Source organism: Callorhinus ursinus, unplaced genomic scaffold (genome assembly GCF_003265705.2).
Source record: "Callorhinus ursinus isolate GAN/ISIS: 27379988/994484 unplaced genomic scaffold, GSC_fseal_2.0 scaffold1, whole genome shotgun sequence".
Lineage (NCBI taxonomy): Eukaryota > Metazoa > Chordata > Mammalia > Carnivora > Otariidae > Callorhinus > Callorhinus ursinus.
The window spans coordinates 88,579,676-88,606,445 of NW_027397063.1; positions in this window are offsets into that span (position 1 = coordinate 88,579,676).

Below are 26,770 nucleotides of genomic sequence, written 5' to 3' on the forward strand. Positions count from 1 at the left end.
AAGGCAGTCGCTTAACCAACTGAGCCACCCAGGCGCCCGATGATGACAGCTTTGTAATAGAGCTGGAAGTCCGGAATAATGATGCCACCAGCTTTGCTTTTCTTTTTCAACATTCCTCTGGCTATTCGGGGTCTCTTCTGGTTCCATACAAATTTTAGGATTATTTGTTCCATTTCTTTGAAAAGAGTGGATGGTATTTTGATCGGGATTGCATTGAATATGTAGATTGCTCTAGGTAGCATTGACATCTTCACAATATTTGTTCTTCCAATCCATAAGCATGGAACGTTTTTCCATTTCTTTATGTCTTCTTCAATTTCTTTCATGAGTATTTTATAGTTTTCTGAGTACAGATCCTTTGCCTCTTTGGTTAGATTTATTCCTAGGTATCTTATGGTTTTGGGTGCAATTGTAAATGGGATCAACTCCTTGATTTGTCTTTCTTCTGTCTTGTTGTTGGTGTATAGGAATGCCACTGATTTCTGTGCATTGATTTTATAACCTGCCAATTTACTGAATTCCTGTATGAGTTCTAGTAGTTTTGGGGTGGAGTCCTTTGGGTTTTCCACATAACGTATCATATCATCTGCAAAGAGTGAGAGTTTGACTTCCTCTTTGCTGATTTGGATGCCTTTGATTTCTTTTTGTTGTCTGTTTGCTGTGGCTAGGACTTCTAATATTATGTTGAATAGCAGTGCTGATAGTGGACATCCCTGCCGCGTTCGTGAGCTTAGAGGGAAAGCTCTCAGCTTTTCCCCATTGAGAATGATATTCGCTGTAGGTTTTTCATAGATGGCTTTTATGATATTGAGGTATGTATCCTCTATCCCTATACTCTGAAGAGTTTTGATCAAGAAAGGATGCTGTACTTTGTCAAATGCTTTTTCTGCATCGATTGAGAGGATCATATGATTCTTGTTCTTCTTTTGTTAATAGTTAATATATTGTATCACGTTGATTGATTTGCAGATGTTGAACCAAACTTGCAGCCCAGGGATAAATCCCCCTTGGTCATGGTGAATAATTCTTTTAATGTACTGTTGGATCCTATTGGCTAGCATTTTGGTGAGAATTTTTGCATCCATGTTCATCAAGGATGAAGGACCCTTTTTGATGGGGTCTTTGTCTGGTTTGGGGATCAAGGTAATGGTGGCCTCATAAAATGAATTTGGAAGTTTTCCTTCCATTTCTATTTCTTGGAACAGTTTCAAGATAATAGGTATTAATTCATCTTTAAATGTTTGGTAGAATTCTCCTGGGAAGCCATCTGGCCCTGGGCTTTTGTTTGTTGGGAGTTTTTGATGACTGCTTCAATTTCCTTAGTGGTTATAGGTCTGTTTAGGTTTTCTATTTCTTCCTGATTCAATTTTGGTAGTTGATACATCTCTAGGAATGCATCCATTTCTTCCAGGTTATCTAATTTGCTGGCATAGAGTTGCTCATAATATGTTCTTATAATTGTTTGTATGTCTTTGGTGTTGGTTGTGATCTCTCCTCTTTCATTCATGATTTTGTTGATATGGGTCATTTCTCTTTTCTTTTTGATCAGTCTGGCCAGGGGTTTATCAATCTTGTTAATTCTTTCAAAGAACCAGCTCCTAGTTTTGTTGATCTGTTCCACTGTTCTTTTGGTTTCTATTTCATTGATTTCTGCTCTGATCTTTATTATTTCTCTTCTCCTGATGGGTTTAGGCTTTATTTGCTCTTTTTTCTCTAGCTCCTTTAGGTGTAGGGTTAGGTTGTGTATTTGAGACCTTTCTTGTTTCTTGAGAAAGGCTTGTGTTGCTATATACTTTCCTTTCAGGACTGCCTTTGCTGTATCCCAAAGATTTTGAACAGTTGTGTTTTCATTTTCATTGGCTTCCATGAATTTTTTTAATTCTTCTTTAATTTCCTGGTTGACCCATTCATTCTTTAGTAGGATGCTCTTTAGCCTCCATGTATTTGAGTTCTTTCCAACTTTCCTCTTGTGATTGAGTTCTAGTTTCAAAGCATTGTGGTCCGACATTATGCAGGGAATAGTCCCAATCTTTGGTACCAGTTGAGACCTGATTTGTGACCTAGGATGTGATCTATTCTGGAAAATGTTCCATGGGCACTAGAGAAGAATGTGTATTCTGTGGCCTTGGGATGGAACGTTTTGAATATGTCTGTGAAGTCCATTTGGTCCAGTGTGTCATTTAAAGTCTTTATTTCCTTTTTTTTTTTAAAGATTTATTTATTATTTATTTTGACATGAGAGGGGGGAGGGTCAGAGGGGGAAGCAGACTCCCCGCTGAGCTGGGAGCCCGACGTGGGACTCGATCCCGGGACTCCGGGATCATGACCTGAGCCGAAGGCAGTCGCTTAACCGACTGAGCCACCCAGGCGCCCTAAAGTCTTTATTTCCTTGTTGATCTTTTGCTTAGATGATCTGTCCATTTCAGTCAGGGGGGTGTTAAACTCCCCCACTATTATTGTATTGTTGTCAATGTGTTTCTTTGCTTTTGTTATTAATTGCCTTATATAACTGGCTGCTCCCATGTTAGGGGCATAGATATTTACAATTTTTAGATCTTCTTGTTGGATAGACCCTTTAAGTAGGATATAGTGTCCTTCCTCATCTCTTATTACAGTCTTTGTTTGAAAATCTAATTTGATATAAGGATTGCCACCCTAGCTTTCTTTTGGTGTCCATTAGCATGATAAATGGTTTTCCACCCCCTCACTTTCAATCTGGGGGTGTCTTTGGGTCTAAAATGAGTCTCTTGCAGACAGCATATTGATGGGTCTTTTTTCTTAATCCAATCTGATAGCCTGTGTCTTTTGATTGGGACATTTAGCCCATTTACTTTCAGGGTAACTATTGAAAGATATGAATTTAATGCCATTGTATTGCCTGTAAGGTGACTGTTACTGTATATTGTCTGTGTTCCTTTCTGGTCTATGCTGCTTTTAGGCTATCTCTTTGCTTAGAGGACTCTTTTCAATATTTCTTGTAGGGCTGGTTTCGTGTTTGCAAATTCCTTTAGTTTTTGTTTGTCCTGGAACCTTTTTATCTCTCCCTCAATTCAATGAGAGCCTAGCTGGATATAGTATCCTTGGCTGCATATTTTTCTCATTTAGTGCTCTGAAGATCTCATGCCAGTCCTTCCTGGCCTGCCAGGTCTCTGTGGATAGGTCTGTTGCCAATCTAATGTTTCTACCATTGTAGGTTACATATCTCTTCTCCCGAGCTGCTTTCAGGATTTTCTCTTTGTGTCTGAGACTCGTAAGTTTTACTATTAGATGTCGGGGTGTTGACGTATTTTTATTGATTTTGAGAGGGGTTCTCTGTGCCTCCTGGATTTTGATGCCTGTTTCCTTCCCCACATTAGGGAAGTTCTCTGTTATAATTTGCTCCAATATACCTTCTACCTCCCTCTCTCTTTCTTCTTCTTCTGGGATCCCAATTATTCCAATGTTGTTTCATCTTATCGTATCACTTATCTCTCGAATTCTGCCCTCGTGATCCTGTAGTTGTTTATCTCTCTTTTTCTCAGCTTCTTTATTTTCCATCATTTGGTCTTCTATATCACTGATTCTCTCTTGTGCCTCTTTTATCCTAGCAGTTAGTGCCCCCATTTTTGATTGCACCTCATTAATAGCCTTTTTGATTTCAACTTGGTTCAATTTTAGTTCTTTTGTTTCTCCAGAAAGGGTTTCTCTAATTCTTCCATGCTTTTTTCAAGCCCAGCTAGTATTTTTAAAATCATGATTCTGAACTCTAGGTCCGACATCATACTAATGTCCGTATTGAGTAGGTCCCTGGCAGATGGTACTACCTCTTGTTATTTTGCTGAGGTGATTTTTTGTTTTGTTTTGTCATTTTGTCCAGAGGAGAATAGATGAATGAGAGAACAAAATGCTAACAGGTTAACAACATCCCCAGCAAATATACTCTAAACAAATCAGAAAAGACCTAAAACCAGGGGAAAAGAAAGGGAAAGAAAGAAAAAAGAAAGAGAAAAGAAAAAAGAAAAAGAAAAAGATTAAAACAGAACAAAACAAAAAATAAACAGAATATGATGAAATATGATCAGACTAGTGCATAGATCAGTGCCACACATTAGATTTTGGGTGTATTTTGGTCTGTTAGAAGAAAGTGTCTCCTAAAATTCTAAAGAAAGAAAGACATATATATACAAAATAAGTGTTGATACAATGAAGGGATGGAAGATGACTGTAAAGATGAAAATTATAAAAGATTTTATAAAAGGAATTGATAAGATAAGAAGTTTGAAAAAAGAAAGAAGATTTAAAAAAAAAGGGGGAGAGAATGTGATCAGGCAGGAGACTAGAACAAAGACATACACTAGTGATTTAGGGTATATTTTGATCTGTTAGAAGAAACTATCTCAAAATTTTAAGAGAAAACAACTTATATATATATATCTATGCCAAAAATAAGGGTATCTACTATGAAGGGATAGATTATGACTCTAAAAATGAAAAATAATTTTTTTTTTCCAAAAGGGATTGATCAGATGTTGGTTGAAAAAGGGAAAAAAGAAAAATTCAAAAAAAAAGTTTAAAAAATTAACTTTGAAAATCTAATGAATCATGGTAAAAAAGCCATGAATTCTATGTGCAGTATTCCCCTAGCGCTGGAGTTCTCCTGTTCTTCTTGATCGGTAAACTCGGTCTTGGCTTGCTGGCTGTTCGTGCTGATCTTCTAGGGGAGGGGCCTGTTGCTGTGGTTCCCAAATGTCTTTGCCAGAGGCGGAATTGTCCCGCCCTTTTCGGTCCGGGCTAAGCAATCTGCTCGGGTTTTCTCTCGGGAGCTTTTGTTCCCTGTAAGCTTTCCGTACAGCTTTGGAGGACGGAGTGAAAATGGTGGCCTCCCAATCTCCGCCCGGGAGGAGCCGAGAACTCGGGGCTCCCACTTCTCAGTGAGCCCCCAGAGAAAAGCAGTCAATCACTCCTGTCTCCCTGGTCTCCACCCACACTCCGTGCTCACCTGGCCTGTGACCAAGCATTTCTATCTCTGGCACCGGACTCGGTGTGGAGTCTCCAAACCCAGCAGATCCCTGCGGTGCACTCCCGCGCCGCTTCTCCCAGGGAAGGAAGGGGAGTCTCCCCAGCTCTGCCGCTTGTTGGGTCCCTGCTGGAGGAGCAGTGGCCCGACTGAGTCGCTGATCACAGTTTATGGCAACCCCGTCCTGAGAGCCCGCACCTTGGCTCCGTCTCTGCAGCCATCTTCCCTGCTCCGATACCTGGGAGCTCTGCTGCCCTCAGGCACCCCTGGTCTTTCTGTGCTCCTGAGGGTCCTGGACTTCACTGTCCCATGAGGGTTCCACCCCCCGCTTAGCCACTGGAGCGACGTCCCTCAGCGGAGCCAACTTCTAAAAGTTCAGATTTTGCGCTCCGCTGCTGTATCAGTTGCCAGAAGCAGCCAACAGAGGCCCCCTCTCCTGCCGTCTATCCTCCCGAACATCGCCTCGGATTCACTTCTCCGCATGTCCTACCTTCCAGTAAGTGGTCGCTTTTCTGTTCAGAGAGTTGTTGCTACTCTCCTCTTCGATCTCCTGTTGAGTTCGTAGGTGTTCAGAATGGTTTGATCCCTATTCAGCTGAATTCCTGAGATCAGACAAAATCCCGGTCTCCTACTCCTCTGCCATCTTGCTCCACCTCCCTGCTTTTTTTTTTTTTTGTAATTTAAGGGGTTATATTTTTTGTATCTGTTTTAATTTTGTCTTTAAATGTGTGAAAATTTAAATAATTCCAAAGTTAAAACAAAAAACAAAAAGGGGCATTCTGAGAAAAAAAATAATTGTGAATTAATCGTAATTGGGCTGGAAAATCAGTGCAGATATTCCAAAAGTGGATTCACATCTGGAATTTTTTATCATATCCCCAGATGAAAAATTCAGCAAGTGCTGTCAGTGTTACCAATTTTAATTCTTTTTCATCCCCAGCATCATCACCCCAGGTGCCGATAATCTTGAATTTTCATAGATAACTACAGCTGTCAGCTATCTGGACTCCCTGGCTCCATCTGACTCGCTTCCCATCAGTGCTCCAATGACAGGTAGGGCTTTTCAAAATATAAGTGGACATGCCATTCACCTCCTTCAGACTTTAAAGTCTTCTCCAGGCACTTAAAGAGGCATCACTTCTTCTTTGGGTAGATGTGTTAGTGTACAAATATCTTGCTTGTAATCTGGGAAAATGGGCCATAAATCTCATGAAAACTGTGGGGTAGGGTGTTGCTGTGTTGAGAATGAAACATGATTAAGACATAAAAATGTTCTCTGACTAAAGTTCATAATTTCAACAAAGTGGCTTTGACTTCTTGTGGTTGATTTTGTTTACTAATATTTTTTACTTCTCTATATAAGTGAATGAATCAGATCTATAAGTAAGATATAGAAAAATTAATAAATTTGTGAAGGCAAAACACTTAACCAACTACTTTTTGCCTTTCACTGTACATTAAATGAATCTGTTAACATTCCCACTCTTCTATCTTTATTCAGGACTTATACCATGGGTAGATTTAAGAGCTTAGTGATATAATTTACTAATCTGTTTTCAAGATGTAAATATATGTTAATAGAAATAATGAATATATAAAGATGAATAGGCAATTTGAGGTTTGTATTGTGTATTTTTATAGAATTTAAAGTAATTACTCAATATACTAAACATTTATGAAAACTCTGATATTGCTCCATGTTGAATGAGATTAAATATAAACACCAGAAGAAAAATTGGACCCTGACCATATTTCAGAACAGATTTTTACTTTAGGAAATTTAAAAGGAAAAGAAAGTGAAGGGGAAGAAGGAAGGAGGGAGGGAAGAAGGAAGGGATGGGAGGCATATTAATAGAAAAAGAACACATTTTGAATTCGAGTGATTAAATCTAAAAAAGAAAATGTGATTGAGGATATATATTATATGGTCATATTAGGTAGGGTTAAAAATGAAGTGGGTTAAAGATTTAAAAAAATTGTAACAGTTTTTCTGGGAAAATCTAGGCTTATTTTCATTTTCCCTATATCGTGTCTGGTTAACATTACTTTTGTCTCAAAAATTATGTGGCAGGAACAATAAATCACATTGTCAGGCAATTAACACAATACTTAAAAGGTAGTAAAATAAATTGTAAACTTATTGCCTATTTACAACAACCGTAAATGTATTGTCTTATTCTTACTAATCCTTTGTAAAGATTCCTAATACATTGTTCTAAGACTGTAATTTTGAGGGAAGAAAGTATTTTTTTTCCAGTGAAGTTGGTGTTTATAATTTGTCTGTGATTATACCTAATTGTATTCAAGTATCCTAAATGTATCTTCAAATTTAAATGGTTGCTTACAGTTATTTTTAAAAATCTTACAGGTGATAAAATCCATTAATACCTTCATATAACCATTCTACTTTTCTGTAACTGCAAGACAGAAGATAAGCAAAGTGGGATTAAACAAAAGTTCTGTGAAAGGAAAAGATTTTGCACTTTAGCTACTATAACCACTCTGACAACTTTGGATTACAGATGTTTTTGAAAATGGGTGGTAAAATGTTAGTATGGAAAAAGATATGAGGTGATTAAAACACATTAATAGGCATAAAGATTATTATAGAATATCTGAATCACAATGGCTATGACAGAACAGAGGGGGCTTTAGACACTTGAATTAAGATAAAAAGAGTATTAAACATTTTTGGGGTTTGTTTCCCTTAGGAGGTAAGTGGATATCTGAACTCTATCTCTGTAATTCTTTGGAAATACAGAATAATGTGACACAGAAATCAGCATTTTAGTTATTTTAAATTTTTTTAAACTCCACTATAATTAGTATTCAGTGTTATTAGTATCAGGTGTATAATATAGTGATTCAACAATTCTATACATTACTCAGTGCTCACCATGATAAGTGAATTCTTAATCCCCTTCACCTATTTCACCCTCCCCCTACCCACTTCTCTGGTAACCAGCAGTTTGTTCTCTATAGTTAAGAATCTGCTTTTTCAGTTTGTATCATTTTTCTTTGTTCAATTTCATAAATTCCACATATGAGTGAAATCATATGATATTCATCTTTCTCTGACTTATTTCTTCTCTTGATCTTCTTGTGGTTTGATGGCTTTCTTTAATGATATACTTGGATAACTTTATCTTCATTTTTTTCTATCTCTATTACCAGTTTTTGATTTGTGGTTACCATTAGGTTTACATATAACCTTTCATGCATATAGCAGTCTATATTAAGTTGATGGTCACTTAAGTGTGAACCCATTCTAAAAGCACTCGATTTTTTCTACCTCCCCCTTTTAGATATATGGTGTCATACTTTGTACTCTTTTATTCTATAAGTCTTTTCACTAATTTTTATAGATATACTTAATTTTACTGCTTTTGTGCTTCCTACTTTACTTACTCAGGCTTATGATCTTTCTTTTCCACTCAAAGAATCCCATTTAACATTTCTTGTAAGGCTGCTTTATTGGTGATGATTCCTTTAATCTTTGTCTGGGAAACTCTTAATGTCTCCTCCTATTCTGAATGATAGTCTTGCTGGATAAAATATTCTTGATTGCAGGTTTTTTTCTTTCAGTGCTTTGAATACATCATGCCACTCTGTTCTGGCCTGCAAAATTTCTGTGGAAAAATCAGTTGACGGCCTTATGGGGTTTCCCTTGTATGTATCTGTTTTATTTTGTTGCTTTTAAAATTCTGTCTTTATTGCTGTTTTTGCCATTTTATTTAGTATGTGTCTTGGTGTGGATCTCTTTGGGTTTATTTTGTTGGGGGCTTTCTGTGCCTTCTGGATCCGGATTTCTGTTTCCTCTCCCAGATTTGGGAAGTTTCCAGCTATTATTTCAGCAAATACATTTTCTGCCCCCCCTTTTCTCTCTTCTCTTTCTGAGAAGGGATTATAATGTAAAGATTATTATGCTTGGTGGTGTCACTGGGTTCCCTAAGTCTATTCTCATTTAATATTACTATTTTATCTTTATGTTGTTCAGTTTGATTCCCTTCCATTACTCCATTCTCCAGGTCAATGAACCATTCTTCTGCTTCCTATAGTCTACTATTTATTCCCTCTAGGGTATTTTTAATTTCAGTTACTGAGTTCATCTCTGACTGATTCTTTTTTATATTTACTCGGTTTTTATCATGAGTCTCACTGAGATCCTTGACTTCTTTCTCAATTTTAGTGAATATCTTTCTGAATATTACTTTATATTTTTACAGAATTCTCATATTGTTCCTACCTACCCCCAATCGCCCAACTATTTTTTAAATTATTTTATCTTAACAAAATAAAAATATAATTTTATCTTATTTTCATCATGTTAAGTGTACTTTTTAATCCACATCCCCTATTTTATCCATTCCCCCACCCTCCTCCCATCTTGTAGTCATCAATTCTCCATAGTTAAGAGTCTTTTTCTTGGTTTGTCTCTCTTTTTTTTTTCTTTCCTTTGCTCATTTGTTTTGTTTCTTAAATTTCGCACATCCATGAAACATATAGTATTTGTCTTTCCCTGTTATTTTACTTAACATTTTACTCTGTAGCTCTATTCATGTTGTTGCATATGGCAAGATTTCATTCTTTTTTATGGCTGAATAATATTCTTTATATTCTTCTTTACCCATTCATCTATTGATGGACATTTGGGCTGTTTCCATATTTTGGCTATTGTAAATAATGTTGCTATAAATATATGGGTGCATGTATCCCTTTGAATTCGTGTTTTTTATTTTTTGGGTAAATACCGAGTGGTGTGATTACTGGATTGTAGAGTACTTCTATTTTTAATTATTTTAGGAAACTCCATACTGTTTTCTGCAGTGGCTGCACCAATTTGCATTCCCACCAACAGTGCAAGAGGTTCTTTTTTCTCCCCACATCCCACAAACACTTATTTTTTGTGTTATTGATTTTAGCCATTTTTTTTTTTAATATTTGTCAGAGAGAGGGCACAAACAGGGGGAGGGGCCGGCAGAGGGAGAAGCAGGCTCCCTGCTGAGCAAGAAGCCCAATGTGGGACTCGATCCCAGGACCCTGGAATCACCACCCAAGGCCCAGGCAGACATTTAACCGACCGAGCCGCCCAGGCGTCCCTATTATAGCCATTCTGACAGGTATGAGGTGATATCTCATGGTGGTTTTGATTTGTATTTCCTTGATGATGAGTGATGTTGAGCATCTTTTCATGTGTCCATTGACCATCTGTATGTCTTCTTTGGAGAAATGTCTGTTCATGTCTTCTGCCCATTTTTTAATTGGATTATATGTTTTTGGGGTATTGAGTTGTATCAGTTCTCTATATTTTTGATACTAATTCTTTATTGGATATATCATTTGCAAATATCTTGTCCCATTCAGGAGATTGTCTTTTTGTTTAAATTTTTATTTTGATATAGTCCCAGTAGTTTACTTTTGCTTTTATTTCCCTTTCCTGAGTAGATGTATCTAGAGAAATTACTGCCTGTGCTGTCTTCTACTATTTTTCTGGTTTCAAGTCTCACATTTAGGTCTTTAATCCATTTTGAGTTTTTGTTTATGGTGTAAGAAAGTGGTCTAGTTTCATTCTTTTGCATGTGGCTGTCCAGTTTTCCCAACAGCATTTGTTGAAGAGACTGTCTTTTTCCATTGCATATTCATTCCTCCTTTATCAAAGATTAATTGACCATATGATTGTGGGTTTATTTCTGGGTAATTTTTTCTATTCCATTGGTCTATATGATCTATATGATCCATTGTCTATTTTTATGCCAGTCCCATACTGTTTGAATTACTACCACTTTGTAATATAACTTGAAAACTGGAATTGTGATACCTCTAGTTTTGTTTTTCTTTTTCAAGATTGTTTTGGCTCTTTGAGATCTTTTGTGGTTCCATACAAATTTTAGGATTGTTTGTTTTAGCTCTGCAAAAAATGCTTTTGGTGTTTTGATAAGGATTGCGTTAAATCTGTAGATTGCTTTGGGTAGTATAGGCATTTCAACAAGATCTGTTCTTCCAACCCATGAGCATGAATTACTTTCCATTTCTTTGTGTCATCTTGAATTTCTTTCATCAGTGTGTTATAGTTTTCAGGGTACAGTTCTTTCACCTCTTTGCTTAACTTTATTCCTAGATATTTTATTGTTTTTTGTGCAGTTGTAAATGGGATTATTTTCTTAATTTCACTTTTTGCCGTTTCATTGCTAGTGTATAGGAATGCAAATCTTTCTGTACATTGATTTTGTATCCAGAAACTACACTGAATTCATTTATTAGTTCTAGTAGTTTTTTGATGGATTCTTCAGGGTTTCCTATGTATAGTATTATGTCATCTGCAAATAGTGAGAGTTGTACTTCTTCCTTACCAATCCGAATGCCTTTTATTTCTTTATGTTGTCTAATTGCTATGGCTAGGACTTCTAGTACTATGTTGAATAAAAAGTAGTGAGATTGGACATCTTTGTCTTGTGCCTGACCTTAGTGGAAAAGCTGTCAGATTTTCATCATTGAGTATGATATTAGCTGTGGGTTTTTAATATAAGGACTTTATTATGTTGAGGTATGTTCCCTCTAGACCTACTTTCCAGAGGGTTTTTTTTTATAATGAATGGATATTATACTTTATCAAATGCTTTTTCTGCATCTATTAAAAAGATCATGTAGTTTTTATCCTTTCCCTATTGATGTGACCTATCACAGTGATTATTTTGTGAATATTGAACCATGCCTTCATCTCAGGAATAAATCCCACTTGATCGTGGTGTATGATTTTTAAAAATATATTATTCAATTTGGTTTGCTAGTATTTTATTGAGAACTTTTGTGTTAATGTTTATCAGGGATATTGACCTATAGTTCTCTTTTTTAGTGAAGTCTTTATCTGGTTTTGGTGTCAGGGTAATGCTGGCCTTATAGAATGAATCTGGAAGCTTTCCTTCTTTTTATATTTTTTGGAATAGTTTGAGAAGAATAGGTATTAACTCTCTAAATTTTCAGTAGAATTCACCTGTGAAGCCGTCAGGTCCTGGACTTCTGTTTCTTGGGAGTTTTTTGACTATTGATTCAATTTCATTTCTGGTTTTCGGTCTCCTCAAATTTCCTGTTTCTTCCTGCTTTAGGATTATATGTTTTTAGGAATTTATCCATTCTTGTAAGTTGTCCAGTTTGTTGTCATATAGGTTTTCATAATATTCTGTTACAATAGTTTATATTTCTGTGGTATTGGTTGTTATTTCTGCTCTTTCATTAGTGATTTTGTTTAGTTGGATCACCACCTCCTCCCCGATTTTGATGAGTCTTGCTAAAAGTTTATCAATGCTGTTGATTTTTTTCAAAGCCTCATCTCCTGGTTTCATTGATCTGTTCTATTATTGATTTAGTTTATGTATCATTTATTTCTGACCTAATCTTTAATATTTCTTTCTTTCTGTTGGGTTTGGGTTTTATTTGCTTTTCTTTTTGTAGCTCCTTTTGGTGTAAGGTTTGGTTGTTTGAGACTTTTGTTTCTTGAGGTAGACTTTAAATTTTCCTCTTAAAACAGCTTTTGCTGCATTCCTAAGATTTTAGACCATTGTGTGTTCATTTTCATTTGTTTCCAGGTAATTTTTTATTATTTCTCTGATTTTTTTTTTTATTGACCCATTCATTGTTTAGTTTAACCTCCATGTATTGGTGCTCTTTCCAGATTCTTTCTTGTGATCAATTTGTAGTTTCATAGCATTATGATCCAAAAATATGTGTGGTATGACTGATTTTTCTGATACTTGTTTTGTGGCCTAATATGTGATCTGTTCTGGAGAATGTTCTGTATGCACTTGAAAAGAAGGTGTATTCTGCTGTTTTAGAATGGAATGTTCTGAATATGTCTGTTAAATCCATCTGGTCCAGGGTGTCATTTAAAGCCATTGTTTCCTTGTTGGTATTCTGTTTGGATGATCTGCCTATTGATGTAAGTGGGATATTAAATTGCCTTACTATTACTGTTTTTCTATCATTTAGCTCCTTTATGTTTGTTACTGTTTTACGTAGTTGGGTGTCCCTATGTATAGGGTTTATGTATTTACAATTGCTATATCCTCTTGTTGAGTTGTTCCCTTTATTATTGTAAGTGTCCTTCTTTGTCTCTTGTTATTGTCTTTGTTTTAAAGTCTATTTTGTCTGATAGAAGTATTGCTACTCTGGCTTTCTTTTGACATCCATTTGCATAATAAATGTTTCTCCATTCCCTTACTTTCAATCTCCAGTTGTCTTTTGGTCTGAAATGAGTCTCTTGTAGGCAACATATAGATGGGTCTTTTTATCCACTCTGTCACCCTGTGTCTTTTGCTTGGAACATTTAGTCCATTATATTCAAAGTAATTATTGACAGATATGTATTTATTGCTGACAAATACTTTAAATTCTCTATTAGGCATAATGCTTATTTCCATTTTGTTTAGCTCTCTTGCTGTTATTTTGTCCTGGTCTTTCATTTGGTACATATTCCTCTGGCTCATTTTGTCCAACTCTCTATGTGGTTTTGTATGTGTTAGGAAGGTGAACTCCATCACCTTCTCTTACAAATAGTTGCTTTATGAAGAAGAGGTCCTGTAGTGCCCTGCAGTGCAGTGTCCCCTATTCATCAGAACCTGGTACTTCACGGGTGTCTCCTATGTCTGTGCATGCACCCTACTGTTGTTGAGCCACATTTGCCTTCATTCCAATCATCTACAGTGGCACTCTTTACCTGTTGTGGGCAGGGGTTGGCTCCTGTGTTGTTAGTGGGCTAGTCTGATGCTTCCTTGGGCTTGAGTTGGATCAGACCAGCCTTTTGCCATAGCTGTGGTTGCACCAAACTGCAGGGTGTTCTCCTTATGTTGGCCCCTGTGGCTTTTATTAGTTAGTGGGACTGCATTCAGACCAGTTGTCTGCTCTCAGCCTACTTGTGGAGCAGCAGTGAAGCTGATGTGTGTCATTATCTCCCTTCTCCCCAGAGGTGGGGTCACTTTGGAGTGGTGTTGGCCCCTATCAGTGCTGCTTACACAATACCTTGCTTGTGGCTCTTCTTTGGACTCCTGCTGAAAGTGGGTTGAAGGGTGCAGTCTGCAGGAGAGTGCAGAGGTAGGGTGAGTTGTTAGCAAGCTAGGTGGAGAGTGTTCACATTATTCCTGCAGGTGTCCATGTATCTAGGCTGAAGGGCAGGTGAGGAAAATAGCACTGGCTAGCTCTTTCATTTTTTGAAGAAGTTTCCTAAAGATCCTTGTCCCTCTGGGACATGTTCTGAGATTAGGAAATAAATCTCCTTCCTGTATACCCAAGATTTTCCCATATATACTTATTTTTTCAAACTGCCTCTTCTATGCTATATCTTAGCAGGTTGTGTGTTATGTTCTCTCTTTAAGGGCAGGGACTCAGTTTCCTATTGTCCTCCAGGCTCTCCCAGAGCTGAGACTGCTCTTTCAAGTTCTAGGTGTTAAGCCCCAATAAGAACTCATGAAATTAAGCCCTTCTGGTTTTCAAAGCCCAATGTTATAAGGATTTCTCTTCCCAGCATGGACCCCTGTGCCTGGGGTAGCTAGGGTGCCTGGTGTGAGGTCTGGTTCTCTTCCTTGGGCTTCTGTTGTCCCTCTGAACCAAGTCTTGGATTTGTGTTGGGTCCAGATTGTGTCTCTGTCCTTCATACCCTTTTTGATGTGGTCTCTTCTCTGAGATTAGCTGTGAAGAATTTGTCTGCCAGACTTTGGGTGATTTTCTGGATTATTTACAGTGATATGGGTATTATCTAGGTGTATCCATGTGACGAGGTAAGCCTGGGGTCCTCCTACTCCACCAAATTCCCCAGATGTCTCAGAATTTTAATTTTGTTGACCTTTGACTTCCCTCATTTTGTGTTTGAAGTCTTATCTAAAAATTATTCTTCTCCAATTGATTTGAAATATAAGGACATAGATATAAAACACCAAAATAGCATTGAAAATTACTTTACAGGTAGTCCCATCAATCATATTTCAGGTAAGTTTTTATATATTTTTTCATCATTTTCCAATCTAATTCTGGATATATAATTCTCAGCAATATGTCCTAGCTGGGAATGGAAGGGAATGGAAAAAAATAAATTGTATTCATAGGTTTGTAATAAACCAAAGGAAGCAAATAAATTAATAAATGTATTAGAGGAATATTGGTTCACAGTAATGATAATGGTAATGAAGCTATTGTCATTATTAATCATTGTGGGCAATAAAATAATACAGACCGATTAATGGGATAAAATAGGAAATAATCCTAATAAGTAGCAGTTGCAAATATTCACATTAATAAATGACTGTGAAACATAATTATTTTGGCTAAATATTTTGTACATTAATTGGTGAAGCAGCTTACATATTTGAAAAGAAGATTTAATAAATAAAAAACAGGAATAGAGAAAGGTAACAATCAATATATTTGGTAGGAAGTAAAACGGTAGATAAAAATGAACTATTACTATTTTAGTAGAAGTAGGGATGTATGTTTGTGATGGGTACATAAACACAAAACATGACCAACTTGAGTATATTCTCATGAAAATTAAAATAATTTTAGTTATTTTTTGTTTTCTTCATGTTCAGGAGGGAAACAAACCTGAAAATGAATTGTAAAGGAAACCTAAGAGAAAAGATGGACAAAATAAAGAGCAGAAATCAGTGAAAGAGAACATAGAAAAATAGAAAAAAGTCAATGAAACCAAAAGCTGTTTTTTAAAAAATTAACAATAAAATAAAATTATTTTTATTTAGGCTGATAAATGTAAAAGTTTAGGAAATGACATAAATTATGTTAGATTGAAAGAGGGGGCATCACTAGCATTCCTACAAATATTAAAATGAAAATAAAGGAGTAATATAAAATAGCTTATGACAGTAATGAACAAATTAGGGAAAGTACAAAAAATCCTTGAACGATATAGTTAGTTATCTTAAGAAAAAACAGAAATCCTGAACATACCTATTTTGTTAAGGAAAGTTAATTCCATAGTTATCAGTAGTACCTTTGTCTTATTTTTGAGCTCTTAATTTCTTTATTTTATATCTCAGATATTCAGTTATATCTTCATTTTACTTATACAAGTGATATATCTTTTAAGTTATTATATATCTTAAGTTCTTTCACTGTATGAACGTCCTTTGGCAAAAACTCTATAATTAAAAATCAGAGTAAACCCTATTTGAGTTAAAATATTTTTCATTGAAAATAAAACCCTGTTTCACCTAATAAATTAACATGGTACCACATGTAAATAGAAGCCCAAATTTAAGAGTTTGTAGGCACATAATTATAAACTTCATTAATTTAGAGATTGCTCCATGTTTTCTTCTGTCTCTTCATTTTATTTTTCTCAGCCTTAACTTCATCTCAGGTTTTTTTGTTGTTGTTCTGTTTTGTTTTTAATGATGTGGATTTTCTCACGCTATAAATTCTGATGAAAATCTGAAGGGTAAGTAACATGATGTAGCATTTGGTAAGCTTTTAAGCTCTTTTTCATGAGCCATGAGTAAGTCACTTACTGGTAGGAGTGTGGTTTCTCTGGAGTCCTGCTGAATTTTGTAGCTCAAGACCATGAATTTATTTGTTGCTCTGAGCCAGTAACAGATTTCACTAGGTTGTATTTTTTATCCAGTCCACTTCTCAAAGCCTCTAAAATTCAAAATAGACAAGTTATAGACTTTGTAGGCTTTTACTGAACTTGTTTGTGAACTTGTAAATCTTTTATTGTTCAGGTCTTTTGGGGAGATTCATTTTTTAGATACATTTAATTGACTCATCTAACTCTTCAATGTGTTGAATATCAAGATGGATTTCAAGTGTGATTCATTGATCATGACTGATTTATGTAGGTAATATGGCAATTCTTATTTAATTAGGATATTTTTATTTTAACAAGAACATATACCCAGCCACATTTTTGGAAGGAAAGGAAGGCAAGAAGGAAGGAAGGAAGGGAAAGGAGAAAAGAGAAAAAAGTAAAATTGAGTTACTATACCAGTACCAGGAATATGAACTAGATTCAAATATATGCATCTCATCAACTGGAAATTTGATCATTAGGCAAGTTGCTTAGTCTATAATCCTTGATTTTTCCTTTGTTGAAAAATGTTGAATTAAATCTATTCCATAAGACCTACCAATTTCAAAATATTGTGAATCCATATAAAGGAAAGTAGATCATGATAAAGTATTTCGGTAAGTGTGTCACCTAAAAAGAAATAGACTCTGAGTGAGAATTTGACTTATAGGAACTCAAGGGGATTGAACAGTTGATCAAGGTTTTATTAGCAAATTTCTTTACTGATCCCATTTTATGAGTGCCCTTTAGGGACAAGGTGAACAAAGTTATTATTTTAGTATATCTCAGTTTCTAATTTTATCACCAGAAGAAAAATAACTTCCTTAAACCCTGGATATTTTTGTTTTTGTTTTTCATGAAAGCACCATAAAATTTTAGCTTGAGTGATTTTTATCCTTAGAGAATATTGCCAAATTGGATCACACTAAAGAAAACATTCTATTTGCACATGCTACAAATTTATGTCATCCAACAATTAGTAGATGGAACTCCATGAAAGGGGAGGAATCAAGAATAACTAAAATATTCTGTATAAAGAACAGAATTTGGCAGATGAAAGGAAGAAGAGTGAGACTGTTTTGGCTTGTAGAGAAATAGATTATGATGCAGGTGACTGAGGAAAAATTTGGCCAGTAAAAATACCCAGTGTTAATTACAATGTTTTCAAAACTATTATGAAAATCTTGTCCTTCTATTGAAAATTTTACCAAAACTGCTATGCTGAACATATGCCATAAAATAATTTTAATTTCACAATTATATTCTCATAAACATTAAAAAAATAAGAGAATAGGCAAACGTATCTTTTGACCTCTTGATCTACTTTCTTCCCCAAATGGAAACACAATTAGTGTTGTTCATAATTTCACTCTGTTTTCTATAAATATATGTGCATATAGAAATATGTAGTTTGGTTTTGAAAAAGTGTATATTTTAAATAGGATAGTACTAAATGATATAAATGTGGGACATTTGCAATGGACACACATATGTAAAAATGCAGAAACTTTGAATGTAATAAAATGGATGGGGAAACCATATGAAAACACTAGCCAAAATGATAAAAAACATATTAATAGAAAAATATACTTTAATGAGACAATATTATCAGAGCCAAACTGGTAAGAAATATATTAATAGAAAAATATACTTTAATGAGATAGTGTTATCAGAGATAAAGAGGAATACATCACAATGAAAAAAAGGATTATTCAAAGGAACATAAGAACCCTAGATTTGTATGAACCTAAGACACCTTTTAAAATAGACAAAAGTTATGTTTAAAGAATCTAAAGAAGAAATAAATCCAAAATTGTGGTTGGAGGTTAACATACATTTTTTTCAATAAATTATAGAGCAAGCAAAGTCAATAAATATGGAAAAATTAGAAAAATAACATTAATCAACTTGACATAACATATTTTTACAGACTACTACAAACCACTTTTCTTGAATGAAAATATTCCACATTCCAAAAACATACCATATAATAGGACACACAGTCTCAAACACTTAAAAAAATCACCTTGAAATAAATAAAGGATTCTCTGAATATAATGAAATTACACTGAAAATCAGAAATTTATCTGGAAATTTTTTAATGTTTGAAAACAAATCAATATGGCTTAAAATAGCCTTTGGAAAAAAGGGAATCAGAATAAATGTTAGAAGATATTGGACTAAAAAATAATGAAAATGTGACATCTCAAAGTTTAGAAAAAGTGAAAATCTGGCATGACATTCATTCTCAAAAAAAAAGCAAACTACGAATGGACAAATAAAAGGACATAAAATATAAATATAAAAAGAAATATTTTATATAAAAATATTAAATATGAACTGACTAAAGAATTAGAATAAAAGACAGTTTCTGAGATGAAAACTAACTACAAAGTCTCCAATAGAGAATAGATATAATCAAAAACATAATATGGGATTTAGAAAATAAAAGTGAAAAAAAGGCAAGAACAATATTTAATAAGGTAAAAATGATAAGGAAGAAGTGTATATGGTGATTGTATAAAGATCTAAGATATATACCAATTAGATGAATTTTTACAGAAACGTTCTAGGTAATAAATGAAAAAGTGATAAATAGATACAGATATACTTAGATGTAGATACACTATATGCTATCTGTATATATGTATGTACCGTGCTATAGACAAGATATACTATATATCTACACATATAAAAGCTTTAAGAGCTCATTTACTCTTCTAGTGGCCTGGGATAAAATGGTGAACAAAACCATGTTTCTACTCTCACCATAGTGGAACAGGGCAAATGATATGTTGGGTTAAAACTTTTAGAATCCAGTGAAAGTTCCAATGCATATTAGGTGTGAACTTAGATATATATAATATGTTGAAGATCAGATAAGATAAGTGACACTTATCTTATCTGATCTTCAACATATTACATGCAGAAGAGAAACTCCTATATTTTTTTATTTTATTATGTTATGTTAATCACCATACATTACATCATTAGTTTTTGATGTAGTGTTCCATGATTCATTGTTTGCGTATAACACCCAGTGCTCCATGCAGAACGTGCCCTCTTTAATACCAATCACCAGGCTAACACATCCCCCCACACTCCTCCCCTCTAGAACCCTCAGTTTGTTTCTCAGAATCCATAGTCTCTCATGGTTCTTCTCCCCCTCCAATTTCCCCCCTTCATTCTTCCCCTCCTGCTGTCTTCTTCTTCTTCCTCTTTTTCTTTTAACATATACTGTATTATTTGTTTCAGAGGTATGGGTCTGTGATTCAACAGTCTTACACATATAGACCAGCTTGCATTCCCACCAAGAGTGTAGGAGGGTTCCCCTTTCTCCGCATCCCCGGCAACATCTGTCATTTCCTGACTTGTTAATTTTAGCCATTCTGAACGGTGTGAGGTGGTATCTCATTGAGGTTTTGATTTGGATTTCCCTGATGCCGAGCGATGTTGAGCGCTTTTTCATGTGTCTGTTGGCCATTTGGATGTCTTCTTTGGAAAAATGTCTGTTCATGTCTTCTGCCCATTCTAGATTGGATCATTTGTTCTTTGGGTGTTGAGTTTGATAAATTCTTTATAGATTCTGGATACTAGCCCTTTATCTGATATGTCATTTGCAAATATCTTCTCCCATCCTGTCGGTTGTTTTTTGGTTTTGTGGACTGTTTCTTTTGCTGTGCAAAAGCATTTGATCTTGATGAAGTCCCAACAGGTCATTTTCCCCCTTGTTTCCCTTGTCTTTGGTGATATTTCTAGGAAGAAGTTGCTGCGGCTGAGGTCGAAGAGGTTGCTGCCTGTGTTTTCCTTTAGGATTTTGATAGACTCCTGTCTCACATTTAGGTCTTCATCCATTTTGAGTCTACTTTTGTGTGTGGTTTAAGGAAATGGTCTGGTTTCATTCTTCTGCATGTGGCTGTCCAATTTTCCCAACACCATTTGTTGAAGAGACTGTCTTTCTTCCATTGTATATTCTTTCCTGCTTTGTTGAAGATGAGTTGACCATAGAGTTGAGGGTCCATTTCTGAGTTCTCTCTTCTGTTTCATTGATCCATATGTCTGTTTTTGTGCCAGTACCATACTGTCTTGATGATTACAGCTTTGTAATAGAATTTGAAGTCCAGAATTGTGATGCCACCAGCTTTTTCTTTTTCAACATTCCTCTGGCTATTCAGGGTCTTTTCTGGTTCCATACAAATTTTAGGATTATTTATTCCATTTCTTTGAAAAAAGGTGATAGTATTTTGATAGGATTGCTTTGAATGTGTAGGTTGCTCTAGGTACCATTGACATCTTCACAATATTTGTTCTTCCAATCCATGAGCATGGAACCTTTTTCCATTTCTTTGTGTCTTCCTCAATTTCTTTCATGAGTATTTTATAGTTTTCTGAGTACAGATCCTTTGCCTCTTTGGTTAGATTTATTCCTAGGTATCTTATGGTTTTGGGTGCAATTGTAAATGGGATCGACTCCTTAATTTCTCTTTCTTCTGTCTTGTTGTTGGTGGATAGGAATGCCACTGATTTCTGTGCATTGATTCTATATCTGGCCACTTTACTGAATTCCTGTATGAGTTCTAGTAGTTTTGGGGTGGAGTCTTTTGGATTTTCCACATAAAGTATCATATCATCTCCAAAGAGTGAGAGTTTGACTTCTTCTTTGCTGATTCGGATGCCTTTGATTTCTTTTTGTTGTCTGATTGCTGTGGCTAGGACTTCTAATACTATGTTGAACAGCAGTGGTGATAGTGGACATCCCTGCTGTGTTCCTGACCTTTGATCAAGAAAGGATGCTGTACTTTGTCAAATGCTTTTTCTGCATCTACTGAGAGGATCATATGGTTCTTGTTCTTTCTTTTATTAATGTATTGTATCACATTGATTTGCGGATGTTGAACCAACCTTGCAGCCCAGGGATAAATCCCACTTGGTCGTGGTGAATAACCCTTTTAATGTACTGTTGGATCCTGTTGGCTAGTATTTTGGTGAGAATTTTTGCATCCATATTCCTCAAGGATATTGGTCTGTAATTCTCCTTTTTGAGGGGGTGTTTTTCTGGTTTTGGGATCAAGTTAATGGTGGACTCATAAAATGAGTTTGGAAGTTTTCCTTCCATTTCTATTTTTTGGAACAGTTTCAGGAGAATAGGTATTAATTCTTCTTTAAATGTTTGGTAGAATTCCCCTGGGAAGCCATCTGGCCCTGGGCTCTTGTTTGTTGGGAGATTTTTGATGACTGCTTCAATTTCCTTAGTGGTTATAGGTCTGTTTAAGTTTTCTATTTCTTCCTGGTTCAGTTTTTGTAGTTGATACATCTCTAGGAATGCATCGATTTCTTCCAGATTATCTAATTTGCTGGCATAGAGTTGCTGACAATATTTTCTTATAATTGTTTGTATTTATTTGGTGTTGGTTGTGATCTCTCCTCTTTCATTCATGACTTTATTTATTTGGGTCATTTCTCTTTTCTTTTTGATAACTCTGGCCAGGGGTTTATCAGTCTTCTTAATTCTTTCAAAGAACCAGCTCCTAGTTTCTTTGATCTATTCTACTGTTCTTTTGGTTTCTATTTCACTGATTTCTGCTCTGCTCTTTATTATTTCTCTTCTCCTGCTGGGTTTAGGCTTTATTTGCTGTTCCTTCTCCAGCTCCTTTAGGCATAGGGTTAGGTTGTGTATTTGAGACCGTTTTTGTTTCTTGAGAAAGGCTTGTATTACTATATACTTTCCTCTTAGGACTGCCTTTGCTACATCCCAAAGATTTTGAACAGTTGTGTTTTCATTTCCATTTGTTTCCATGAATTTTTTAATTTCTTCTGTAATTTCCTGGTTGACCCATTCATTCTTTAGTAGGATGCTCTTTAGCCTCCATGTACTTGAGTTCTTTCCCACTTTCCTCTTGTGATTGAGTTCTAGTTTCAAAGCATCGTCTGAAAATATGCAGGGAATGATCCCAATCTTTGATACTGGTTCAGACCTGATTTGTAACCTAGGATGTGATCTATTCTGGAGAATGTTCCATGGGCACTAGTGAAGAATATATATTCTGTTGCTTTAGGATGGAATGTTCTGAGTATATCTGTGAAGTCCATTTGGTCCAGTGTGTCATTTAAAGTCTTTATTTCCTTGTTGTTCTTTTGCTTAGATGATCTGTCCATTTCAGTCAGGGGGGTGTTAAAGTCCCCCACTATTACTGTATGGTTGTTGATGTGTTTCTTTCCTTTTGTTATTAACTGCCTTATATAATTGGCTGCTCCCATGTTCGGGGCATAGATATTTACAATTGTTAGATCTTCTTGTTGGATAGACCCTTTAAGTAGGATATAGTGTCCTTCCTCATCTCTTATTATAGTCTTTGTTTGAAAATCTAATTTGTCTGATATAAGGATTGCCACCCCAGCTTTCTTTTGGTGTCCATTAGCATGGTAAATGGTTTTTCACCTCCTCACTTTCAATCTGGGGGTGTCTTTGGGTCTAAAATGAGTCTCTTCCATATCGATGGGTTTTGTTTTTTATCCAGTCTGATAGCCTGTGTCTTTTGATTGGGACATTTAGCCCTTTTACATTCAGGATAACTATTGAAAGATATGAATTTAGTGCCGTTGTATTGCCTGTAAGGTGATGGTTACTGTATATTGTCTGTGTTCCTTTCTGGTCTATGTTGCTTTTAGGCTCTCTCTTTGCTTAGAGGACCCCTTTCAATATTTCCTGTAGGGCTGGTTTTGTGTTTGCAAATTCCTTTAGTTTTTGTTTGTCCTGGAAGCTTTTTATCTCTCCTTCTATTTTCAATGACAGCCTAGATGGATATAGTATTCTTGGCTGCATATTTTTCTCATTTAGTGCTCTAAATATATCATGGCAGTGCTTTCTGGCCTGCCAGGTCTGTGGATAGGTTTGTTGCCAATCTAATGTTTCTACCATTGTAGGTTACAGATCTCTTCTCCCGAGCTGCTTTCAGGATTTTCTCTTTGTCTCTGAGACTTATAAGTTTTACTATTAGATGTCGGGGTGTTGATCTATTTTTATTGATTTTGAGGGGGGTTCTCTGTGCCTCCTGGATTGTGATGTTTGTTTCCTTCCCCTAATTAGGGAAGTTCTCTGCTATAGTTTGCTCCAATATACCTTCTGCCCCTCTCTCTCTTTCTTCTTCTGGGATCCCAATTATTCTAATATTGTTGCATCTTATGGTATCACTTATCTCTCGAATTCTGCCCTCATCATCCAGTAGTTTTTATCTCTCTTTTTCTCAGCTTCTTTATTGTCCACCATTTGGTCTTCTATATCACTAATTCTCTCTTGTGCCTCATTTATCCTAGCAGTTAGAGCCTGATTTGTGATTGCACCTCATTAATAGCCTTTTTGATTTCTACTTGGTTAGATTTTAGTTCTTTTCTTTCTCCAGGAAATGTTTCTCTTATAACTTCCATGCTTTTTTCAAGCCCAACCAGTATCTTTAAAATCATCATTCTGAACTCTAGGTCTGGTATCTTACTAATGTCCGTATTGATTAGGTCCCTGGCAGTTGGTACTGCCTATTGTTCTTTTTGTTGAGGGGATTTTTTCCGTCTTGTCATTTTTTTCCAGAGGAGAATAGATGAATGAGTGAACAAAACACTAATAGGGTAACAGTGTCCCCAGAAAATATATAGTAAACAAATCAGAAAAGACCTGAAACTGGGGGAAAAGGGAAAGAAAGAAAAAAGAACAAAAAAGATAAAAACAAATAAAAACAAAACAAAACAAAAAACAATATGATCAAATATGATCAAGATGGTGCATAGATCAGTGCCACACACTAGATTTTGGGTGTGTTTTGATCTGTTAGAAGAAAGTGTCTCCCAAAATTTTAAAGAAAGAAAAACTTATATATGTACAAAAATAAGGGTTAATATGATGAAGGGATGGAATATGACTGTAAAGATGAAAAATATAAAAGATTTTATAAAAGGAATTGATAAGTTGGTTGAAAAAAGAAAGAAGAAGATGTAAAAAATAAAAAAAAAAAGGAGAGAATGTGATCAGGCAGGGGACTAGAACAAAGCCATACACTAGAGATTTAGGGTATATTTTGATCTGTTAAAAGAAACTGTATCCCAAAATTTTAAAGAGAGAATATATATAATGAGGTTAACTACTATGAAGGGATAGAATATGGTTCTAAAAATGAAAAATAAAAAAGATTTCTTAAAAAAAGGGATTGATAAGATGTTTGAAAAAGGGAAAAAAGAAAAATTAAAAAAAAAGAAAAATTAACTTTGAAAGACTAAGGAATCATGGGGAAAAAGCCATGACTTCTATGTGCAGTATTCCCCTAGCGCTGGAGTTCTGCTATTCTCATTGATTGGTAAACTTGGTCTTGGCTGTCTGTTCTTGCTGATCTTCTGCGGGAGAGGCCTTTTGCCATGGTTCCCAAATGTCTTTGTCAGAGGTGGAATTGCCCCACCCTTGCTGGGTCCGGGCCAAGTAATCTGCTCCGGTTTGCTCTTGGAAGCTTTTGTTCCCTGAAAGCTTTCCATACAGCTTTGGAGGATGAGAGTGAAATGGCGGCCTCCCATTCTCCATCCTGGAGGAGCCAAGAACTTGGGGCCCCGCTCCTCAGTGTGCCCCCAGAGAAAAGCAGTCAGTCACTCCCATCTCCCCGGTCTCCAGCCGCACTCCATGCTCACCGGGCCTGCGACCAAGCGTCTCTATCTCTGGCACCCAACCCCATGTGGAGTCTCCAAACCAAGCCAGTCCCTGCAGTGCACTCCTGGGCCGCTCCTTCCCCGGGAGGAAGGGGCGTCTCCCCAGATCTGCTGCTTGTTGTGTCCCTGTTGGAGGAGCAGTGGCCCGACTGTGCCGCAGATCACGGTTTATGGCAACCCCAAGCTGAGAGCCTGCGCCACGGCTCCATCTCTACAGCCGGCTTCCCTGCTCCAATACCTGGGGGCTCTGCCGCACCCAGGCGCCCCTGGTCTTTCTGTGCCCCCGAGGGTCCTGAGACCACACTGTCCCAGCAAGGTTTCCAGCCCCCACTCAGCCACTGGAGCAACGTTGTTCAGCAGAGCCGACTTCTAAAAGTTCCGATTTTGTGCTCCATTGCTCTATCACTTGCCAGAAGCGGCTGATGGAGGCCCCCTCCCCCATCGTCTATCCTCCCGAATATTGCCTCAGATTCACTTCTCCACACCTCCTACCTTCCAGAAAGTGGTTGCTTTTCTCTTCAGAGAGTTGCTGCTATTCTTTTCTTTGATCTCCTGTTGAGTTCATAGGTGTTTAGAATGGTTTGATCCTTATCCAGCTGAATTCCTGGGACCAGACGAAATCCAGGTCTCCTACTCCTCTGTCGTTTTGCTGTGCCCCCAGTTGAATATTTCTTTATGGTTGCCTAGTTTATTAATATCATTAAGAAAAATTGACTCTCCTTGTCCTATGAAATACATAGGAAATATGTTATAGAATTTGGAAAGCCTGTGAAGCGTACTTCACAAAATTTTGAATTATTATATTGATAATTTCAATTTTAATGTTTTCTCCAGAATTGCAAAGCTCCTCACAATTATTAGATGATTTGTGTCTACTTACTTTTTTTATCAAATGGTAAAGTAGAATATGCACAAACAGCAAGTTTTAATGCAACAAGGCACTCAAGAGGCACATTATTATCTATTGCAAATTATTTGTCAATTTTAACATGTTGTCTTTCAAGAAGTGAAATCCTTACATTTCACTACAGTGGAAAGGGGAAACAAATTAACAACAACAAAAAAAAATGCATTAAGATATATATTATTTAATGTGTTTACTCCACATTGTGCTTGTCTGAAAGATGCTTAAACAAGCAAGTAATTTCGTCTGTTTAGTCAAGCAATAATATTATAGTCATTTTTCCAATAATACCTAGTAATTCTGTTATAGAGCATCTATAAATTTTAAATAATCTATAAAATAATTATAAAGAACATAAGCCCTGGAGGTGATAATTTCTGGGTTCAAATCCTGGCCCCACTAATAACCAGAAATTTGATTTGGGTAAGTCATGTCCCTTAGCTTCTTCCTCTATAAGATTATTGTGAAAATAAAAATGATTAATATCAGACACAAAAAGGCACTATATAAAATTTAGTCGTGATTATTATTATAATTATTATTGTCATCTCTGCTGATAATACTATACTACCACCACTGCTAGTGTTAGTAATACTGAAGGTAGTATCATTTGAATTTT